Raw genomic sequence first — 22,723 nt, 5'->3', positions numbered from 1 at the left:
GAGGCTCCGTAATCACGTGATAAAACGTTCGTTACGCTTCGATGTCAACGTGAGACCACCTGAGAGCACTCGAAGTTAGAAGCGTGGTGCTATCCAAGAACCAGCCAAACGTATGCAGATCAATCTATTTCGTGCAGCCAAACGTGATGCGTGTTGTCACAGGGCTCTGCAGCACTCTAAATTGATTGTCGCAATTTATTATAAAAAAATTACAGATGCATATTTGAAATGTGTGTGAAGCTAACGAGTTTTCAGCGTCCGCTGTCCCCTTATTGGTCTACTATAACACGAACGATGGATGATAAATTAATGACGGACTTCCAATGCTGCGGACTTACGCATCCAATAGGAAGTGAATGTCATAGCAATACAGTCGTCCGAACGTACCTGGGGTTCGAGGTTGATTAATGTTACGCGTTTCTTTGATATTTGTGTGAAAAGACAAGGACTGATTGAGCCTAAGACATCGCAAGCTATGGCTTATGACGTCAAAAACAGAATTCCATACACGGCAGCCGTATTTAGGTAGTCGTAAAACTCAATAACTCCTGTGCACCTACTCTCAGGCACTGCTATAAAAAAAAAGTAGGTTGAAGTTATGCTTTAAGCTATGCGGTATGCCTCGTAGTCACACTGTAGATTTGACGCGAAGTAAATTGCATGAGTTATTCTTAACCAAGCCAGCTTAGAGCAATAATCCTTCGCTTTGGAATTCACTGGCTCATAAGTTGCGGACTTGATTGGGCTGTTAATGTCCCACTATTCTCTTTTTTGTATGCGTTTCTGCTGTATAATTTAGGTGATGTGCTCGCGCATTTACCACTTTGCATTGATTATTTTGCCCTAATTTTTTAGTAAATAACATTTCTCTACATTTGCATTGCTACAATATGTAAAAGCAGCCATCTAGGAGGAAAATAAAAATGCAGTTGAATTCAAAAGGGCTGTCGTAAAGGAAGCAGAATGCATCTATCGCAGTAACTAGGCTGTAAGCCATAGGCATCACTGATCGTTGTTACGTTTTTATAAACTTCATTTTTTCTTGTTATTATGTTGGTCTGCAGTTGTGAAATCCTGCTACCACAGCAATTTTTTAATCAGCTTGAAATTTTTCTTAGCTAGCCAAGCATGAACACTTCTTTAGTTTTGCAGCATAGACTTTCTTAACTGATTTTCAATTTTGCAATAAATGTATGCGAAGTAGATGCTGGCCACATTATTCAAGCTTGTTGTTGCATGGTAACAGCACCAAACGTTTACGGTAAAGAAGTCGCTTGCAGTTCACTTGTATCTTTCATGACACACATTCTGCAATACAGTATAGGCAAAGTAACAAAATATTTCGTAGAATGTAAAAAGCATCTTCGTACACTTCTTTAAAAAACATTAAAATTGGGCACCGTTGAGCTCTCTGTACAACGCCATTCTGTCCAGTTTGCCTTTTTCGTTCAGTGCAATATGAAAGTGGAAACTTCTCTCTCGCCCCTCCAAACATCCTGGATAGCTCCCTTCTCAACTTCGCAATCTATGTATCTTTCTGGCTGTGACAGCACGTGGTGGCTGCTCCACGCTAAGACCTACATATTAAGTCGCCAGCTGGGAGCAATTACGCTCGCATCACGTGTCACCATACGCCCTCTACACAGAACGTTCGTAAGAAACGCACCGAGGGAAAAGCCTACGCCTATCATCCATCAGTGCTCTTATCACCAAACGGAGCGTAGTGCATGGATAGATTAAAGCAGGACGCGTAATAATGGGATGTATACTCTGGCGTTGGTGTGTTACGCTCGGTGAGCATGCTTCGAAGTTAGCAGCCATTGCTGGTGAAACGTGGCGTCAGCGCGTGGGGGAATTTTTAGCGCCGCACCAGCGAGAAGCGCGGTGTTGCGTCAATAAATAATAATGAACAAAATGTTGCCACGTTTTGTGCATGCTGTGAAAGTTTTCAGAATGACTAGGCAGGAACCCTCCTTCTCCTCGCCCCTCGTTTTTAAAGGTTGAAAGAGAATCAATTTGGAAAATGTGGATCTGTATAAAGAATACTGACGCCAAAACAGTGGCAAGCTACGACGCCGCTGTGCTCAATAACGTGCATGGAAGAGCAGAATGAGGCTAGCTTCAAAGCTTCGGAAGGAGAAGAACGGCTACTACCATGAACAATCAAAATCACCTAAATAAGAAAAAATTATATTAGAAGGTAACATGCACGAGGCAACGGAGATATAGACATGTGTTTTGCCCTCGTATTTCCTTTTAGCGCACGCCTACTTTTCTCAGAATTCGATACTGTCAAACGTATTCTGAAACCTATTTCTCGGTGAAATTATGCCAGTAAAAAAAAAAAAGGGGGGGGGGATCATTTCTCGACTATGGTGCAGCTCCAGTTGGATAGTACAAATGGACAGTTCGCAAAGGAATGATTCACAAACGACAGAGCGACCTGTTGTGTGTGACTTGATCGATTGTACTCTGTCGACTCATTTATATATACAGCGTTGTACAGCCTGTGTGCGGGTGTAGTATTAACGAACATCTTCCATTTACAATTCACATGCCCGACAACGCCGAGACCAACGACTGTGCCGTCAACAAAGCTTGTTGAGCACCATTTGCATTACTACCTGACTTATTTACTCGAAAAGAGTCCCCTACGTGCTGCTCTATATCACCTGTATGGAAGCGCTTTCACTATCTAGACGATCCTGAAAACATCAGGTGTTCCGTCACAGTTCCGAAGGTAAGAAAAGCGCAGTTTTGTTTTTTGAAAGATACCGGACTGATTCGCCGTTTGTAATATCAAACGCAGAAGTCTTACATTGGCTGAAACAGTGACTTTTTTCCTCGCCATCTATAGCTTTCCTACTCCCTCCCCCTTTTCCTTTGTGCAGGATAGCCTACCGCGCTTAGCCCTGGTTGACCTCCCTGTCTTTCTGTTCTGTTCTGTTCGGCTTTAACTGTTTTGCTGTGGAGAGGTTGAGGTGCCCATTGCCTCGGCTACTCCATATCACAAAGTTCTTAGGCGAAAAATAAAATAATAATACAGAACGGTACCCAAACGTTAACAATACGGAAAAGAAAAAAAAACATAATAGCACACTGAAACCAGTTCAAATATCATGCCAATACACAGTTTTCTTAGCGCAGTTCACACAGTCATAAACTATTTACACGCACACTTTACTATTCTACTGTCACTATATACGTGACCACATTTTGTATATACCCATCTCTGGCTGTCTGTCATAGGCGCTTGTCCAGTCCGGTCTCCACTAAAAAGTCTGTCAGGAAGATTATTGCCTTCTTCTGGAGATGCATCTCAGGCCATGGTCCAAGTAGTTTCTTTATTGTGAGGGGCCATCTGTTCAAACTTGCTAGTTTGTTCTTTAATTTTTCTTTTTCATTCGCGTATTTAACGCACTCCAAAAAATTATGGTGAACATTTTCTTCTGCATGACCACAATCGCATTTCGGGGAGTTGGATCGATGTATCTTGTGCAGGAAGCTGTTTGTGTATGCTACTTCCAATCGAAGTCGGTGGATTAATGTCTCTAGGGGTCGTGGGAGGTCTGTAGCTATGGAAACTTTTCTGTGTGGATCAATTTCATGAAGTACCGTTTCCTTTGATTTAGGGCTCTCAAACCACTTCTCCATGGAACAGTGGTTAGCTCCTTGTGATATAAAATGTCGAATATCCGCCCCAGACATAGAGATTGCGCAATCCCGTCCTTCCTTCGATGCTTTCTTCGCGAGGCTATCAGCCTCTTCATTTCTCTTTATTCCAATGTGGCTGGGTATTCATTGGAATGCGATGTTGTGACCCTGTGATGAGGCACGTTCCACAGTTTCTGCAATACATTGTGCTATTTCACCATTTTTGTAAGGTGATCTCACACTTCCGATTAGCTGAAGAGCTGGTTTGCTATCAGTGCATATCACCCATTTTCGTGGCTCAGGATTCTCGCAGATAAGCTTAACTGCTTTAAAGATAGCTACCAATTCTGCTGTCGTCGATGAAGATTTGTGCGATAATTTGTACATCTTCATTTTCTGAATTTCGGGTATAAAGACCACACAGGTTGACGCTTCTTCAGTGCATGATCCGTCTGTATATATCTTCGTGTTTTCATTATGCACTACATGAAGCTGATGAAGTGCCAACCGTGCCGCTACTAGAGGTGCCATGTCTGCTTTCTTCTCTGTGCCGTCTATTTCACGGATAACGTTGAGAAGTGGTAGCGTACAAGGTGGTTTTGAAGGTTTCCATTGTTTAAATTCTGGTACTACTGCTTGAAATGATGATATAGTATCCTTTAGTCTTGTTGCCGTTCTTTGTGTTAGTGCACCAGATAAAAAATGACTTTCATGTTGCGTGAAAATTCTAAATAAATTTCGAGATGTTTCTTTAGTTCGCAGTACTGCCAAAGGTGGCTCTCGAGCCTCCGCATACACTAAATCACTGGAAGTTGACCGTGGTAAACCCAGACATACCCTCAAGCTCCTTGCCAATAACAAGTGAACTCTCCTTTCGGTGGAGGCTGGGAGTCCGTGCAGCAGAGGCAGTGAGTAAGTTACGATGGGGCGTATCCAGGCAACATGTAGGGCTAATAACGACTCTGTAGTACCACCCCATTTGGGCCCGCAGAGTTGCCGGAGGATTCGAATGGCCTGATTCACTTTTTGTTCAAGGGACTGGACATGAGGCGACCATGTTAGTCTCCGGTCTAAAAATGCTCCCAAGAATTTTTGAGTTTTAACCATTTGAATAGGCTGATTTTGCAGAATAATCTGGAAATTTCCAGGTCTTTGCAATGTAAACGGAAGTATGGCTGTTTTAGCCAGACTCAGTGCCATACCTCTTTTTTTTAGAAAACGGTCTATATAATCCAATCCTTCTTGTAGAGTTTGTTGTACATCCAAAAACGATGGACCAGACGTCCCTGTCTTTCCTTCTATTTTTATTCTCTCTCCTTTAAATGTGTTCATTTGAGTTTTTTGCGCAGTCTTATATAGTTATGCTGTACCACCGCCATCCAGAGTCAACATTTACCACTATAGTGTATGTGTGCGTGGAACAGTGACTCATAGTTATTCGTTAAAATTGCTGCAAGTGTTGCAGTTAAAGTTAAATCATGGACCACCTCCGATTTACTTTCGTTTAGTCTTTTTTTATAAGCTTGGTTTTCTCACACTTTATATAAAAAAAGATTGAATTGATAGAAAAAAAGTGAGCTGCACGGCGTGTGTTCTGCTTTCACAACTTCTGTAGTTTACTCGTTTCCATGAAAGAAAATGAAGGTCCTTCAATGGCCGTAAACTTTGCTCTCGCTGTACCGGCACCCTAGAGCACAAAGAATTCGCTAGCTTTAAAAGGAGCTTGGTCGTGATTTTCTCGTAAACAACATTACATCTGTCGCCCTTATTTTGGTACGTTCCGTGAAGGCACATCAAGAGTGTGGCGCCAGAACAACAAGTGATCATACCAACGCGCGAGTGCAGAGAGATACATTACGGACTATGCACAAAGGACGGCTCTAAGATTGCTTGCGACATGTCTGCTTCAAAGCTGGCTACTTGCGTACACCTTTTTTTTCAGACGATGTCGATGATGATATGTGGTGTTTAACGTCCCAAAACCACCATATGATTATGAGAGACGCCGTAGGGGAGGGCTCAGGAAATTTTGACCACCTGGGGTTCTTTAACGTGCACCCAAATCTGAGCACACGGGCCTACAGCACGCGCCTCCATTGGAAATGCAGCCGCCGCAGCTGGGATTCGATCCCGCGACCTGCGGGTCAGCAGCCGAGTACCTTAGTCACTAGACCACCGCGGCGGGGCGTTTTCAGATGATGTCCTGTTGCTTTGTCAGATGTAGCTAAATCGCACTGACAAGATGAAGGGCAGTCAGACCACGCATTTCTTGCCGCAGTGAAGTGGTCTAACAACTTGAAGGACAGAAGCGAGTGCTGCAAATTCAAGGGAAGTGCTTATAAAACCGCACTGACGTGTGATTTGACGTGTGACGTGTGAATGTAAAGTGTATATGTGTACCCACTATACATTAAATAGCAATAATGATACTTGTTGGATTTTGATATCCCTTAGCCCTGATGGGATTGCGAGGGACGCCGTAGTGGAGGGTTCCGGAAGTTTCGCCCACTTTGAATTCTTTAACGCCCAGCCAAGCGTAAGAGCGTGGTCCTTCCACATTAACGCCTTCACCGAAAATGCTGCCGTCACGATAGATATTCAATCCCGTGATCTTCGGGTAAGCAGTCGAGCGCAAACACCGCTAAACCATGGCGGCGGGCAAATTTATTGTTGTGGTAGAAGCTTGGACATCTTCATAATTCAGAGTCGTTGTTGTGGTGTTTCAGTACTATGAGGTGAGGCAAAAACTGTATTATTTCCTCGAACTTCTAGGAAGCAGCGAGAGAGACTGTCGACGTTAAGTTGAAGTTCCACTTGTGAAAAATCTTCCTACGGAGAGTTTACGCCGTGTTTTGGCAGCATCTGTAAAAAGTGTTGTTGAATTTGTTACGTTCAACCGCTTTGAAATGTTAGTTGCCTTTGGAATCCGGAAAAAAATATTAGTGAGAAATTACAGCCACTTCTAGTTAAAGGCGGGGGGGCCATCGAAGTTCGAGGCTATAAGAAGCTGGCTCTGGGTTTCCTCTGTATGCAGGGACACTCCACACAAATAATCATAGATAGCGAACATTTAAAATATATGTTAAATTTTTCCCAAGTGTACCATAATGCTCATTCTCCCTCTCAAGAGCCATTGATAGCACGCCAACACTGACTTAGCTCTATAGGAAGGGCAACGAAAGTGGAAGTGGTGTCACACTAAATCTTTAGTAATGTGAGTGACCTCCAGACCACCACCTTCTCCGCAAAGTACGTGCGGGCCAAGAATCGGTTGCTACATCACTCGAGGCTGCTGCTACTAGCCATGGAAACTGTCACCGCGTTTGTTTTGCTGGTGTTTGTGCGGAACGTATATTCTAGAGCAGATAATACTCAGCACGAAGTGCGTCACAGCTTTGTGTGGTCATTTGACTAAGCATGTTACACTTCTATGTCACTGCCCAACTCGGCGCCGAGAAACCAAAACCGAGATTTGTGTACATAAACTAGGCGATAATAAATTATTTAGTCAGAATAAATGAATCTCGTGCATGTTCATCCTTTCTGGAGTTAAAAGAAATGCTTGCAGCAAAAAACGTGCAAGCCACACATTTGGTGGCACCACACCTTTAAGTGATTCGCAGTACTTCGGTAAAGCGAAAACGTACGCAGAAAAAGCACGAACGGGACCTTTGTGGAGATTGCAGCAGTTCCTTAACAAAAAATAATGCACTTACTCATTACTTTTTGTCTGCCTGCATATACGAAGCACTGCCTACCCATGATTGAAGGACGTTCCCTTACACTGCAATCAGCACCGCTCTCATCGCCAGGCTTCTAGCTCTGAGTGGGCAGCGAAGATGAATAGCTCTCATCGGCCGCCACTTCGAAGGTTGAGTGGGTGCCAATGCACTTTCATTCGAGACTATTCCTGCCCAAGTCCGGTCGATGGGCAAAGAACAGACTCCGATGAGCTCACATTGTCGCGTAAACAAGTGCAAAACCAAGAATCGTTTACCTCAGAAAATATTAGGGTTCACGGTCCCAACCTAAATTACTCATTCACTTCGTTTAGGCTTTCAGAGAACCTTGTTGGTGGCTTCTGAACATATACAGAGGATCTAGAGACTTAATATCGCACAGTTCCGTGCATTCACAAGCAGAGGTTGGCGAAATATTTTGGAACCCACTCAGACTCACTCAAAAAATATATTTTGCTCTTTGGACTCTCTCGGACTATCACTCGTCAGAAGTTTGAGGAGCCAAACTCGCTGGTACTCACACTCACGAATATTTTCTTGAACAGGACTTCTTCGAACGCATACTCAGCGAAATATCACTCGCTCGGGCTCACTCGGACGTAGACTGACGGTGCAATCTGAGTCTGAGTGAGTCTCAGTGAGTCAATTCGTAGTGAGTTCAACTATGTATGCAGGTGAGGCCACCGTTTAGCACGAAACAACAGAAATGTTATACACACCTTTGTTTTTGCGCATAATTTTCCACGACAGGAATCTGACCACGCCCACTGCTGCAGGATAGTGTGCTCTCCCGTGTTTCTCCAATCTACCCAATTGAGCCCACGCTTTCCACACGACCGCATTATCGCCTCAGACTTCTTATTCTCATCTGCCCACCAAACTTGCTGCCTTATCTTTAATGTATGAACAGTTAAAAGTTGCAATATTGAGTTAGAGGCGTCAATACGCTTGATGTTACACACCAGGTGCATTTTCGTTAAATCAATAAAATTTAGGTGACCATAAATGACTTTCTCCTGGGTGTCATCTGATGATTTGTTAATAATGCGTTGTCGGGTATATATCTTGTGATTGCAGCAGTTGCAGTGCAACTTTTACTTATAAGTAAGAGTTGTTATACAAAAGTCAAGGCTGATAAGATGAGTGTTTTCGTCATCGTATTGCGTAACCATGAAAAGCGAGCACAATAGTAAAAGAAAAAGATTTAACAAAATGACCCAGCAGGCCCTTCATTGAACACAAATGAACAAGCGTACAGGTCTGGCCAACGAGCACACAGAATTAGTGATCAATTAGTCCGACAAGATATCCAGTCCTGTTTTACCACTGAATGAGAGCGAAGCAAACGAGTTGCTGAAAAGCATTCTTGGTATCAAAATGTATGCCACACCAAAAAAAAGCACTTTAATTACTCCAAGGTGAAGAATCATTTCATCTTCATGGTCCAAGGTGGTAATTCATGGTGGTGATCTATGATGATGCTCCATGGTGAAGTAGTGCCTAGTGTTCTCGGCTGTTGTCCTCAAGGTCGCGGGCTCAAATATGACCGCGGTGGCCGAATTTCAATGCAGGTGCAATGGCAGAAGCACGTCTACTGTGCAAACTCTACGCACGGCAAAGGACATGAGATGGTCGAAATTTCCGGAGCCTTTCACTACGGCGTTTTTGATAATCATATAGTGGTTTGGGACGTAAAGCCCTAGCCTTTACTATTATTAGGGATGAATTTGAGATAATGACGTGTACCATTAACAGACGGAACGTCTATTTGTAACGTTTGCATACCAACACTTTTGACAGTATGCTGGAAAGTATTCACAAGTCCGCATGAAAGCAATGACATCACGCTCATTGATGTCATCACTTTCGCAAAACTGCAGCTCAATTCGTTGGGTAGTTTTGACGTTGTTATGTAACCCAACATAACGCCGAATGATCGCCCTGGTGGCTATGTCTCGTACTATGTCTCTGTCTTCGGACGTGCTCCTGCGTGCTGAGATAAAAGCGAGCGATGGCGATTTGTTTATTTATCGGTGAAGCGGTGGCTAGGAAAACAGCATTGCCAGGCAGGGACCAATCATCGCTCATCATTGACAAATTGTCGGTCCTACGCATCTGTTATGGAGCTAAAGCTTGAGCCAAAATGGATGACGGGTCTGGTGTGAGCGAAGTCAGTATCAGGCGGTACGTTCCAACAGGGATTTGGAGGCGGAAAAGAAAGCTAATCCCTTACATTAGGATTGACGCCATCCAAGCAAGTGTAAGAGAAAATAGAAGACCATGAGTACTGACAGAGGCAAACATTCCGAAGAAGCCGGACAAAATAGTAACACAGGTCTTTGTGAGATAATTCTGGCAGCCGGGAAAAGATAACTCACCTAATCCCCGCCAGTAACGAGCAGATGTGTTCTGTTTACGTGGACGTAATGACAATGATTGCTTGACAAGAGCAAAATAAAAGACTGGGACATTGGTTCCTAATGAAATGACACATTCCTGCTAGGTAGATGGTATTCAAAAACAGACTCCTTCATAGGAGTCATCTACACGTGATTTCAATTAGCACGCATAAGATGCGTTGATGTGTTTAACTAAATGTGGTTTTGAAAGATAAATCGAAAAACCTAAACGATTCATCGGGGCTGTAGCTGCACTCAAAGGCGTCAGTCGCGAATTTATACATACCTTGCAGGTGAGGCGTTCAGTACGTTGTATTGAGACGTGACATGGCGATTTGGGTGATTTTCGGTGCAGTTGGTGTGGTTGTACTGGATTGCAGTCAGTCACGTATTTTGAAAGGCCAAATTCACAATTTCTATTCTTCGCTAGTGCAACTAAGTTAATATTACTTCAAAGATTAAGAAAGCCTTGAACTATGTATTTACAAATTCTTGCTTAAAAACGTTTTGTGCGTTCCGGCACCTTGGTCTAAAGTAGATGCCTGGAAGCAGTGAGAAAAGAAGTGAATCGATCTCACATGAGGTATGTGACTGATAGCTAAACAACAGGTATTCCTTGTGCATGTCCAAATTTTTCTAAAAGGAACAAACATGTTTGCGCAAGGCGAGAACTTCATTTAGTGACGAGAGCTGTAAGCTGGTTGCGATAGCATACGATGCCAATTGTGTTCGAGCTCAAATGCATAAGTACACGGCAAATGATATAGTTCTGGCGTAGGCAAGTCAGCTTTGGTCCCAGACTGTTTACTCATGTAAACAGTCTGGTAATTTATATGCGCTTTAACGTTTTCACCACTAAAGGTTATGTAAATATGATCAATATGACAGTGACGGTTGGAAATAAGAAGTGGGTATGACGGCATCAGCCGAATCGGGAAAGAAGTGTACAAAATCAAAAAAGAGTTGTGAACACACAAACATGCACGAAAATATAGGTCAGCTGGTGGCCGCGGAACCTAGCCTAATGTGTCTGCATGATTTGTAAGTTCCCGATTGTTTAACCTATGCTATCAGCCAATAATAACTTAATTTCAATAAATATATAGCTATCTGCGCGCCTCAACGTTCGTTGCAGTATTTACTCGCTGACGGTGTTTTCAGCCCCATTTCACACAATATATAGCAGTAGTTACGAACATGATTCACGTTGTGCACTGCGTATATGACAATGTTCTCGACAAAGCCAATTTGGTGTTAATGACTTGCTTATCTTGAAGAGCTATCTTAGGCCTACCTTGCTCTCTTGTGAAATGCATGGATTTGAACATACAACCCTGGGCAGATTGATAGTGCGACTGTTATTAATAGAGGTCTTGAACATAACGCGTCAAGATGCGGAACGACAATCTCATCTCCCCTCTTTGATGATCGTTACGAGCAATATATGTTCAGCTGCAGATGCTCTCTTTTCTGAAATGCGGTAAACGAATTTTGCCTTGTGAAGGAATAACAGTTTCGGCCCACACATTTTCAAGAGCGGACGCATCTCAACGTCAACCTCAGCTGCCTTGTCCTGGCCACTCATACTTCTTTTAAATTGTTATTTTTTATTCTGATTTCTAAATGCTTTTCCTGAGCGAGGGTCCAGCACACCACCTTTGATGACCTAATGGCGACTATTTCACGTGATTTTTCTGTTCATCAGTGCAGATGTATGCTCTGAAAATATACAAGCTCTTCATATACCACTGCATTGTTTGGTTGGAAGTGTATAAGTTTGATGATGACGCTGTTGAGGTATTCAGAGCATTACCTGAACAAGCGCGCGCGCACGCACGCACGCACGCACACGCACACACACACACACATACACACACACACACACACACAAACAAACAAACAAATGCTTAGCGGGGTGGTTATAGGAAACTGGCCTATACACGAGTTGAAAGGGTCATCGTCTGTCCGATTCCAACGCGTCCAAATTCTTCCGATTTTTCCTTCTCACTGTTTCCTAGTATCATTTTTATCTCAGTGACGTTACTTCAAGGACTTGCTGCATAGCCAGATCAGCGCAGTCTTTCGTTCAATTCTATTGTAAGTTTTGCCGTTTTCTCTTGTTTTTTAACCAAATTGGCTGAAAGACCGCATGAGTTCACACGCGGGTCGTATCTCTTGTGGACGCATCAACAATAACGTAGCGGATATTCCCGTAGGAGGCCATTGGAGTGCGTCGGAAGAGATTCAACGCTTTGAAACTAAAACGTGTCTTCACAGTGCAGCAGAACCCCACCCAGAAATATAAGTTTATGCCATGCTCTCTTTCATACGAACGGTGCTCGGTGTATTGCTGGTATATAGGCGATGTCTTTGAAAATAATTTTTCTTGGTCTCGATTGAAACACCTGTTAGTGTTACGTTTGATATATGTAGGATAGTAAACGATGGCTTCAGTGTGTAAATTTTTCAACCTATTGCAACTGCAAAATAATGTATTACAATATTGCGGGTAAAGAGAGTGAGAGAGATAAAGAGATAATAAAAACAGGTGGCAAAGATGTAAACAGGCTACAGGTAACCGGTTTGCTAAACAATAAAGACAGGTGTAGTGGTCGGAAAGAGGATAAAGAGAGATATTCAAAATAGCACAGTCAAATGACAAAGTGGGTTTACGCGTTAGACCTATTGCAGTCACTTCGCGGATTCAGATGTCTTCAGTCACCTAAAATTCCTAAAATTTCTCTCAACGTACACTTTTTCATCAATTATCCACCACTATCACGCCTACTGTCATGGAGTTCACTAATGATTGTTCTTGCTGATTGCGTGTTTATGTACAGAAATTGTTTATTTTTTACGGATCGAGTTTTACGCGTTCTGAAATCCCGGCAAATAATAGGGGCACACTCCCTTTTTATGTGATCGCTAGAGAAAAAAGGTTCTTCGTATAACCAAATCACATATCATCCCTAAAATGTGACATTGATGTTGCTAATCTTTCTAAGCGTCACCGCATCTCCAGCCTTTGTTTGATTCACAAGTTGTTTCACAGTTTCCTCAACCGAGCACCTTACATCATCCCACCAACGCGCATATCTCACCACACAACCCATCCTTATTCAATCGCACGCGCACCCGCTCGCACTACTACTTTTGCTGCCTCATTTTTTCTTCGCACAGCAGTGGACTGGAATAGCCTTCCCCGTGAAATTGCAGCCATCACGTGTTCATCAACGTTTGCGCAAGACATAAATACATATTGTTTGCCAGATCACTCTCTGTAACCTCCATTTGTTAACCCACCCCTTATGTAATACCCCAAAACCGGGGTCTTTAAGGTAATAAAGTGAAGTGAAGTGAAGTGAACATGACAGAACACATATATTTGATATAATAATAAACACGCAATTTATCTGTCTCTTAAGTGAGTGCATTAGTTCTGCTTCGTGCGTCTCATTTTTGTGGTTTTCGCACATTGAAGACGTAATTTATTATTATTTTATTTGTTTACATGATTAGGATCACTGTGTATTTGAGACAATTTCAGGCTAAGTGCGTTGGTGCTTGAAACGTAAAACTAGCTGTATTTAGCAGGAGCAAAGAGGAGTTCTTAAAAAAAAGAAAATTTACACTGCAAAGATCTACAGATTGCTTTGAGGATAAAGAGTGAGGACGCAGAAATTACACGAGCGGCTTTCTTCTCAATGTACTGCAACTAGAGTCACAAGGCCAGAGTCGAGAAAATCTACAAGTTGCGGGTACCATGTGACCGACAAATCATCGCACGGAAAGTGAGCAAAGCAACAATAGGGTTACTCTAAAACACAACATAAAGATTACAGAGCCTGCGGCGCCCCTGCTGTCCACTCGAAGTCGTATATTATAGTTGCGCACTGGCTGTGTTCATGCGTAAATGCCCCGTATGCTACGGCTGACCATGCTTATCTTAGTCACAATTCCACTAACGCCCTGGCGTTACATGCGTATGCGTACGCACAAGCCACGCCAAAAGGAGCTTCGCCCCTAAAAAGCTTTAGACGCTGCCAGGCTGCCTGGTAGCGTTGTCGTCGTTAGCGTCTCAGGGCGTCGCTGGGCTGGCGGACGCCCGTCATGGCAAGCCAGCCCCCGAAGAAGGCGCCAGCCTTCGACGTAGTCGTCCCCGAGGGGACTAGTCCCGAAGACGTCGTTGACGCGACGTCTTCAATAGTAGGAATCGAAGTAGGTTCGAAGTAGGAATCGAAGTAGGAATCGAAGTAGGTTCAGCACTTTGGAGGCCAGAACTACCAAGTTACCGTCAACAGTGAGGCCGCACTGGCCCAAATCGTAGACGCGTCGCACCTTATCATCCGAGGAGAGCGCATCGCCATCGTACCCCTGGGACCCCAAGTGACCCAAGTGACCGTCCTGTTCCTGCCTTGCTGCGTACCCAGCGAAGTCCTTGCACAAGCACTCTCTCCCTACGGGAAGGTGCTGCACATTACCAGAGGACTCATGGGATCGCGCCCAACCGTGACCACTGGGACGCGATACGTCCGCATGGAAATGAAGGCTTCGTCACCGGTGCCCAACTACCTCAAGGTCGCGGGCCATCGAGTCACCACGTTGTTTATGACGGCGTCGGTAGAATTATTGCTCTAGATTGTACCTACTTTTCTTTTCGAATGAGGATACTATGTGTGTATGCACCTGCACAAACCGGACAGTCTCATGATTTTTTTCGAAATTTAGATCTTTTTTTCCAAGACGGTCATCATGTAATTCTAACTGGAGACTTTAACTGTGTGCTAAATACGCGATGCGATGTACAAGGTCCTGGCTGGGGTTGGTCTGCTAGGAATTCATGTGAGCTGCGACGCCTTGTCCAGCATTTTTCATTGCTGGATGCGCATAATGCCATACACAGGAATACTTTTGTTTGGACATGGCGCCGCGGACACTCCTCCAGCAGACTCGACCGGGCTTATATTCCACATGCTTTAGAGACGTTTGTCTCCGACTTACGTGTTCCGCCCATCCCACCTTCGCCTGTGTACATCTCTGACCATCGTCCGATTCTATTAGAACTAAAAATTCCATTTTCTTTTTCGGAGAAACCATGGCGTCTTGATGTTCGCGTCCTCCAGGACGCGCGCTCTCGCTCAAATTTGTCCTGTGCATTACGCGTGTCACTCGCTGCGTCTGATTCATTTGACTGGGATGCGCTTAAAACGCAGTGGCGCCTGCACGGCTCAGTTGAAGGGCGTTCCCGTCGTCGTCGCGTTTCTGAGGAGCTGGCCGATACTGCAGCGAAGTTACGCATCGCATTTCGCGCTGAAACGCCGTCTCCCTTGATGTGAGCTTGGCAACATGAATTACGTGAACGCTTCCAGCGTTTGATTGCCACCTCGTCTCTGGCGGCGGCTGCATGGCGTTGTGGGCCCAACCCTTGTGCCCACTCCGAGGTGTTACGCTATGCGAGGCAATCGTGTTTTGGGCAGTCACAATCACCTGTTTTTACGACCATGCAGACACCACCTACACAGCCGCTTCCTAAGCGTGATCGATCTCTCTTTCTGGCGCATTTTGAAGAGTTGTCATGTTCGGCCATGCGGACAAACTGTGATATAATACCGCCTATGCTTAGAGGTTTGCCTCGCGTTCCTCGACAAGCTGCTGATTCTCTGCACGTCCCTCCATCAGTTGAAGAGGTAAAGGCAGCACTACAATCTATGAAACGGGGAACAGCCCCTGGGCCAGACGGTTTTCCAGTTGAATTTTACTTATCATTTTGGAATGAGCTTGGTACTGCATTAACCGCGGTTATCCGGCGATGTTTCAAGGATGGTGTCTTTCCATCAAGTTTTCGAGATGGACGCATTGTGCTGATTCCAAAAGGTGATGCTTCCTCTGTTAATCCTGAAGATTGGAGACCTATCACGCTTCTTAACGTTGACTATAAGATATTCGCGATGGTGATCGTTCAACGTTTGAAGGCTCTGTTGAACACCCTGGTGGGTCATCACCAGGCTTCATCTATGCCTGGACGGGAAATACACAGTTTGTCCTTTACCACCCGGGATATCATAGCCTATTCTCTGTGGCGATCTGCGCGTGGTCTCCTTGTGTCTTTAGACCAAGAGAAAGCATTTGACCGACTAAAGCACACGAATATCTTTAAAGTGCTCACAGCCCTTGGTTTTCCCGGTACTTTGGTTGAATTAATTAGACATACCTACTCTGGTATAAAAAGCACACTAGTTCTAGATGGTTGGGAGAGTGCTGCCTTTTCTATTACACGTGGGGTTCGTCAAGGATGCCCCTTGTCTCCTGTTCTATTTGTCCTCAGCCTTGAGCCATTTTTGTGCGCTCTAGAAGCAGATTCGCATGTCCGGGGTCTTGCGCTTCCCGGCAGCAGTACCGTAAAAGTCACAACTTTTGCTGACGACATAACCCTGTACCTTTCAGATGAAGATGGTCTTTCTCATAGCCTGCGTTTATTCTCCCAGTATGGGGACATTTCAGGTGCCGCGCTAAACCTCTCTAAATCCCGGTATTTGTTCATAGGCTATCCCAACTCCACACTTAGGTCCAAATCTCTTTTCAGCCGGCTGCGTCTCTTCGCATTTTAGGAATTCTATACAACCACTACGGCATTTGTAACTCCGTTTGGTCAAACGCCCTCGATGAAGTAAAACAAGAAGTTGAGAGCGCCCGGGAATTCGACTTCCCGATTCTTGAGCGGAGGTATCTTGCGCAGACTGTGTTCTGCGGTCGCATTTGGTACCTTTCTCACGTGGAACAGCCGCCTTTACGCATCGTGAGGTCATTTCAGTCTGCCTTGTGTTCCTTCTTTTGGTCTGGCGGCACTGAGGTGGTTTCTCGGGCGGCGTTAGGACAGCAGCGTTCCCAGGGAGGTTTTGCTTTTCCTTCGGTATCAATACGCTGCCGGCTATTGGCCCTGCGCTTCCTGTTGCGCCTCGTACAAGGAGAGGAATTCCCCGCGCGAACTCTGGCATATTATTTTCTAGGCACTCACCTTCGGTATTTATTGCCTAATGTGCGCCTTAATCAGGGCCCACAGTCATTAGTGCTTCCTTCGTATTATGCAACAGCTGTCGCGTTTTTTCGTTATATCCAGTCGACTTGCCCGGATTTAGATGTGTTAGACAATTCTATCGTTGACACAACAGCCGCGTTGTTGCTCTTGTTAGTTCCTCCAGCACGCCGCACTCACTCTAGTTTTGTGTCTTGGAGCACGCTGACGGCATCATTTCTACCTGGCCACCTCTGGGACTTCATGTGGCGGCTTGGGTGGGGCACTCTTTTTACCCTTGACCGCCTAGAAAGGTGGAGAATGGTCCAGTCATCAACATGTCCGAACTGCTCCCTACGGGAAACAAATCAGCATGTGTTAAGGCAATGTGTCGTTGCTCGTGTTTTCTGGAGGGCTGTGCATGCAGAATTTCGTGGGCCTCGGAGTAAACCGCTTTGTTTCTTCTGGACGTTGTTCTCGAGGCCGCTTTGCCTGCCTTCTCATTGTTGCTGGTGCCTACTCTCTTTGGCGTAACCGTTTGAAGCTGTTGCAGCAGGTCGTCGCCGCCGTGTTCTCTTCCCGATTTTGGAGTGACTGTACAAAGAAATGATATCTGTGTTGTCGGAGGAACTCTTCTTTCTGGGTGAGGAGGAATTCCTTCGACACTGGTCCTGCCGTTTTGTGTTCATCTGTGAGAGACGTGTAAGGCTTGTTTTCAGGCCTTCCTGGTAATGGTAGGTTAATCTTTGTTTAGTACCCATACAAATACCTTGTAAATACTATGTAAATATCTGACATATTGATGTCTACATTTCATTTGTGTGTTCTTCGTTTACCATGTATTGTGCATATGTAGACATTTTTGTAACAATTCCTGTTTAGTTAGGTAAGTTGTGTATGTTGTATTCCGTTTACATATGTACACATATCTTTTTGTAACAACTTTTGGTGTGTCTGTGGATGTTGTGTTCTGTCGCAATGTTCTGTTGGATTGTAATTGATGTTCACTGTCTGTGAGAATAAATTTCTCTAAACACTCTAAAACGCAACATAAAGATTACAGAGCCTGTGGCGCCCCTGCTGTTCACTCGAAGTCGTATATTATAGTTGCGCACTTGCTGTGTTCGTGCGTAAAATGCCCAGTTTCGAGAGGCAGTGGCTCGGATGAAATGAAAGATAAACGTTGATTCAATTTAGATAAAGCGTTGTTCATTGCCTGCGGGGGACCACAAAAATGTTGCCCCTTTTACAGTGGTCGTACTGGTTGGCTAAGTTGGTTTTGGGACGTTAAACCCCACATATCAATCAATCAATCAATCATGGTTGGCTAAGTCGTCGTCCGCTCTTGTGCTTTCTGTTACTAATGGACGGAGCGCCAAAAAAACGCATAATGTTTATTTATTGGCACACAGCGGCACGAAGCGATACACACTGCGCAATGGTGTAGGCAATGTTATGACTGCGCATTTGAATATTATGCGCCTGTACTTGAACATTATTCACGCGTTGTGAGAAAAACAATCCATTAACTGAAACAAAGTTCCGCAGATTGAAAACATGATATTCAAGAAATTGCATTTCAGCTCAAAGTCAAGCAGAGGATTCCATCGTTACTTTTTCGCTTTCTGCGCAGACATATTGAAAACCTGCGCTTAGTAAACAATGTGACGAGATCTCACGCTTCTGTACGGGTAAGAGAACACGTCATACAACTTTGCACCGAAAGTTAAATCACCCTGTTACGTATATAGACCGAATATGCAAGAAGTTGTATTGCACTTAGAGCTAATTTATGCACATGCATGTGGTTCACTATAAAGCACGTGTTCCAAACACTGTATTCACCAACTTCATGAGAAAGAGTTAGCGAAGGGAGGTCACGGCATCTCCCTTCCTCCTACATGTAGCTCGAGCCTCATATCAATAAACGTTGATGTAGCGTATGAATAGTGCGTAGATTTATGTACGAGTAGGCATCAGTAAAAGCATGAACGGACATGAGGCTGATAGTGATGCTGAGATTGAGTGATCAGTATACCACAGGCTGGCAAAAAATGTGTAGCTCACTCAGGCTCACTCTAGAAATACATTTTTCCCATGGGACTCACTCGGTCTCACACTAACGAAAACTTTCCTCAACGAGACTCCCTCGAACTCCGACACTCGGACTCAGACTCAGACTCACACTCAGACTCGGACTCAGACTCAAACTCACCAAAACATCCCTCGATCGGACTCACTCAGACTCACGGCTTGATCTGAGTCTGAGGGAGTCGGGTGGGCCGACTCGTTAGCGAGCTTAGCGACCTATGACTACAACAGACTATTTTAGTCGTAGATTTGCTTTAGTCCATGAAATGCGCCATATCTTTTTAAACTTTTCTGCTTTTTGGTATTTCTTTAAATTTCGTAAATAGGCATATTCGCCACAAAAAGTTATAGCACATGGACTGATAATAATTCAGTGATAATTCAGTGAGGTGGTGGGTATGTAGTTTAATTAGCACACACCTTTATATAGGCATAAGACTGGAGCTTACACAGAAGCTAACCTGTCTGTGTACATAACCTAACAAAGCAATATATAATACAGCCAAAATATGTGTAAGGTGGCGTTATTTCTAGTTGTTTTTTAGCTGTATAACATTACTAATTATGATGCAAATGTAAAAAACCATTAATGTACATTAGCTTATTTTCGGTTACGGTATATTACTAGAGTGCAGCTAAAAAAACAGAGAATTTAATAGTTCCCCAATTCTTTCCTTGACTTCAGTGACTCTCGATTTCATAAGGTTTTGTGTCACAAAGTATAACAAACCTTTAGTCTATTTATTACTTTCATTCCCATTATGTCTGCGTTAACATTTTTTGAGTTTGGGAAATTTAAAGACACGTGCACGTTTGACAGCACATGTCTTAAAAATTGTGATTAAACTTGATGCCTAACTGTTACGATTGTAAAGCATGCACTTTAGCTTTCCGCTATTGTTGTTATGAGCCTTCGCAGACTGTTTTGTTTTACAGTATGTGAATGTTTTGCTACGCTCCCGGGCAAATGTAGACAAGCACATAAGGCGACGTATTTTACAACCGCCTCTTTAGTCTCGCATTCCTTCAAAACACACAAAATTCCTGTTAGTGACACAACACCACAACCTCATGGCATGCTTTACAGGAAACACTGCGCGATATCCGCCGAGGCAAGAAACGCTGTTAATATTACGCGAAGTCACTGCGGATATTCTGCACTCAGCGGCTCGTTCGTCCGGATAGACCATGCTACCAACATTCTTTCGCTGATACTCGCTTCTCTCAAAATTCTCGTTGCGCATAGCTTGCCCACCAGTTCCAACATTCCGACTCGCCATTACAGCGATTATTGTTCCAAAATGGCAACGTGCAAAGGAATGCGCGCGAGCACGATTGAAAAGATATCAGCGCAGCAAAAGAAAAAAAACTAACAAAAAGAATATTTCTTAATGCGGTTCTTCCGCCATGTAGGGGGGTACGCCAGTACACATTTCACGTTCCTTTTTGACACGTTACGCGTTGACTGCAAACGATATTTGCGAACAACCCCGGCTCCAAATGCTCCCGAAAAAAAATTTTAAATAAAAGCTAGAGTTTTTCGAGAAGTCGAACTCAGGCGCATGAACTTACGACTTCCGTCGGGTTATCTGTAGTTACACAGATGCATATGCACACAGAAGAATAAGTCTCATTTCATCAGAAATGATGCACCTTCATACGGCACAGAGTGAGCACATCACCTGAATTAGTCGCTTATCTATTTTTCAGTTTACGAACTTGAAATGACGCACCGTACTTGCATAACGAAGTGACTAAATTCTTCTGTCTTGCGCGAAGGGTCTACCCTCCTCCACACCCTAAACTCAACAGACCCCAAGCAGTCACCCTTCGGCTACTCCAGACCAAATCTTATCTAAGTCCTGCGTTTCCCCATGACATATACCCTAACGTTTTTCCGAACGCCCTGTACTCGTCATGTGGTGGAACAGCCCCATTACAGCATATCCTCAGCATGTGCCAAAACACGGACTGAGGCTTCACACTGGAGGAGTGGGAGATGCTTCTACGCAGCCCATCTCTCACTGATCAGCTCATGGCTGTTCAGCGGGACCGCGAGGAGGCCAGCAGGCTCTGCTTGCTGGTCCCTACGTGGGATTGAGCCAGTTGCTTGACTCAGTCGCGTTCTACACGACCAGAATAAAATTATTTTCCTTCCTTCCTTCCTTCTTTGAAATGACTTGCACATACCACAATTTTCGTCGGAAAGAAAATACAAACAAGAAACAGGTTACATTAGTATAAAAAAAATACAGAGAACTGTTCTACTCAGAGTAGCCGTCTCCATCTTCTATTACTATATATTAGGGCAAGTATGCTCGTAATATTTTTACAATTTCAAAGTAATAAGCAATGTCATGATTTTTTTCCTTTGGTGCTGTGATAGTGAGAGAGAGAAACAAAACTAATTTATTCTCTGTTTGATCGTTCCCGTTATTCTACTTTTTATTTAAATTTTCCTGCGGACAATTCTTGGCCAATGTCCCCATCTGAGTAGGAGCCATGTCGAAAGAAAATTATCGTATTTATCACGATCAAAAAAGACCAAGAAACGAAGGCGCCAATGCAAACAATGCAGCAGCATGCAAATACTGTTACCACGCAAAAAATTGAAAAATTCTTGCCCTACTAGACCACTCTCCTGCATTAGGCTCATATCAGCCATGTCCAGGAGAAAACAACTACGTGAGGTGATCCAATGATATTTACAATAAAAATTGTGAGGCATTGCGTAAGTACCCGCTGTGTCGAGGAAATATAATTCAGGACTTCTCAGTCGTCTGCAGCATACTCGAACGTCTACCCATTTGATCTCTATGTTATCCCTTGTAAATAACGTGGCTCGCATAGAAAGAATTAAAAGGACAATTAGAAAGGAATCCCGCTTCGAAACGTTTACTTCGGCTCACCACTCTGATCAATTAAAAACAAGCTCCATCAGTTTGAACGTTGCTAAAAAGGAACGCTATACGAGCTTGATTGAATAGCTTCCCAGGAACACTGTCACTTTATGGCGTGCGTACAGGTAGCAACAGATTCAATAAAGGCAAGTTTATTGTATGTAAACTACATTGAATCAGCCCGAAGACATACATTATCTAGGGTTTGCGTAAGCTACAATGAATTAGAAACTAGTAAAATTGACAAACACAGCCTTCAAAGGCAACGTACTTAAGAAGAGAAGCATTTACGACCACACACGCTGAGACAGTTTGCTAGTTCTCAACTTGTGCGGTCGTTTATACTTTTCGTCTTGTGTACTCAACTTTGTAGGCTGGGTTCATCGATTTTCCAAGCTATGTACAAACAGCCTGCCAGATTTTTCTAGAAAAGAACAAAAAATTAAAGGCAGAAAAGCGTACATTCTACACCGATATGTTAGCTTGACAAAGTGCATATTGAGTCGAAGTTGTAAAATGATACTAAAATATACGTTCATCCATAGGGAATGTGGCTTGTAATATATCCTCGGCTGCTGAAGAAACAAATACGCCACCGGCCATAGCGAAAAAGCGGCGAATGAAAAAAATTGAACAATGAGTAGCAGCAACGAAAAAAAAGTACTGTAAATCAACCAAAGTTAGCAGGCGAGGAAAAGCAGTTTCCGACAGGGGTGAGAAATGGAACTTGCCCTTTGCTATGAATATCCGCATAGACGACGACATCAGATGCGTTTAGGCAAGTTCTTGCCCAGAGCCTGCATTGTGGTGGGGGCAATAATCACTCTATTTGTCGAGGTTAGCAGCGCGGAACATGAGTCACAGGACTGGAACGGCAACAAAACATTTAGCCTCGTGAAGATGTAAAAACACTGAAACTGCACAACT

This window comes from Rhipicephalus microplus, chromosome 4, assembly GCF_043290135.1.
Source record: "Rhipicephalus microplus isolate Deutch F79 chromosome 4, USDA_Rmic, whole genome shotgun sequence".
NCBI lineage: Eukaryota > Metazoa > Arthropoda > Arachnida > Ixodida > Ixodidae > Rhipicephalus > Rhipicephalus microplus.
The sequence above is the reverse complement of the archived record's forward strand: the minus strand, read 5'-3'. Positions refer to the sequence as shown.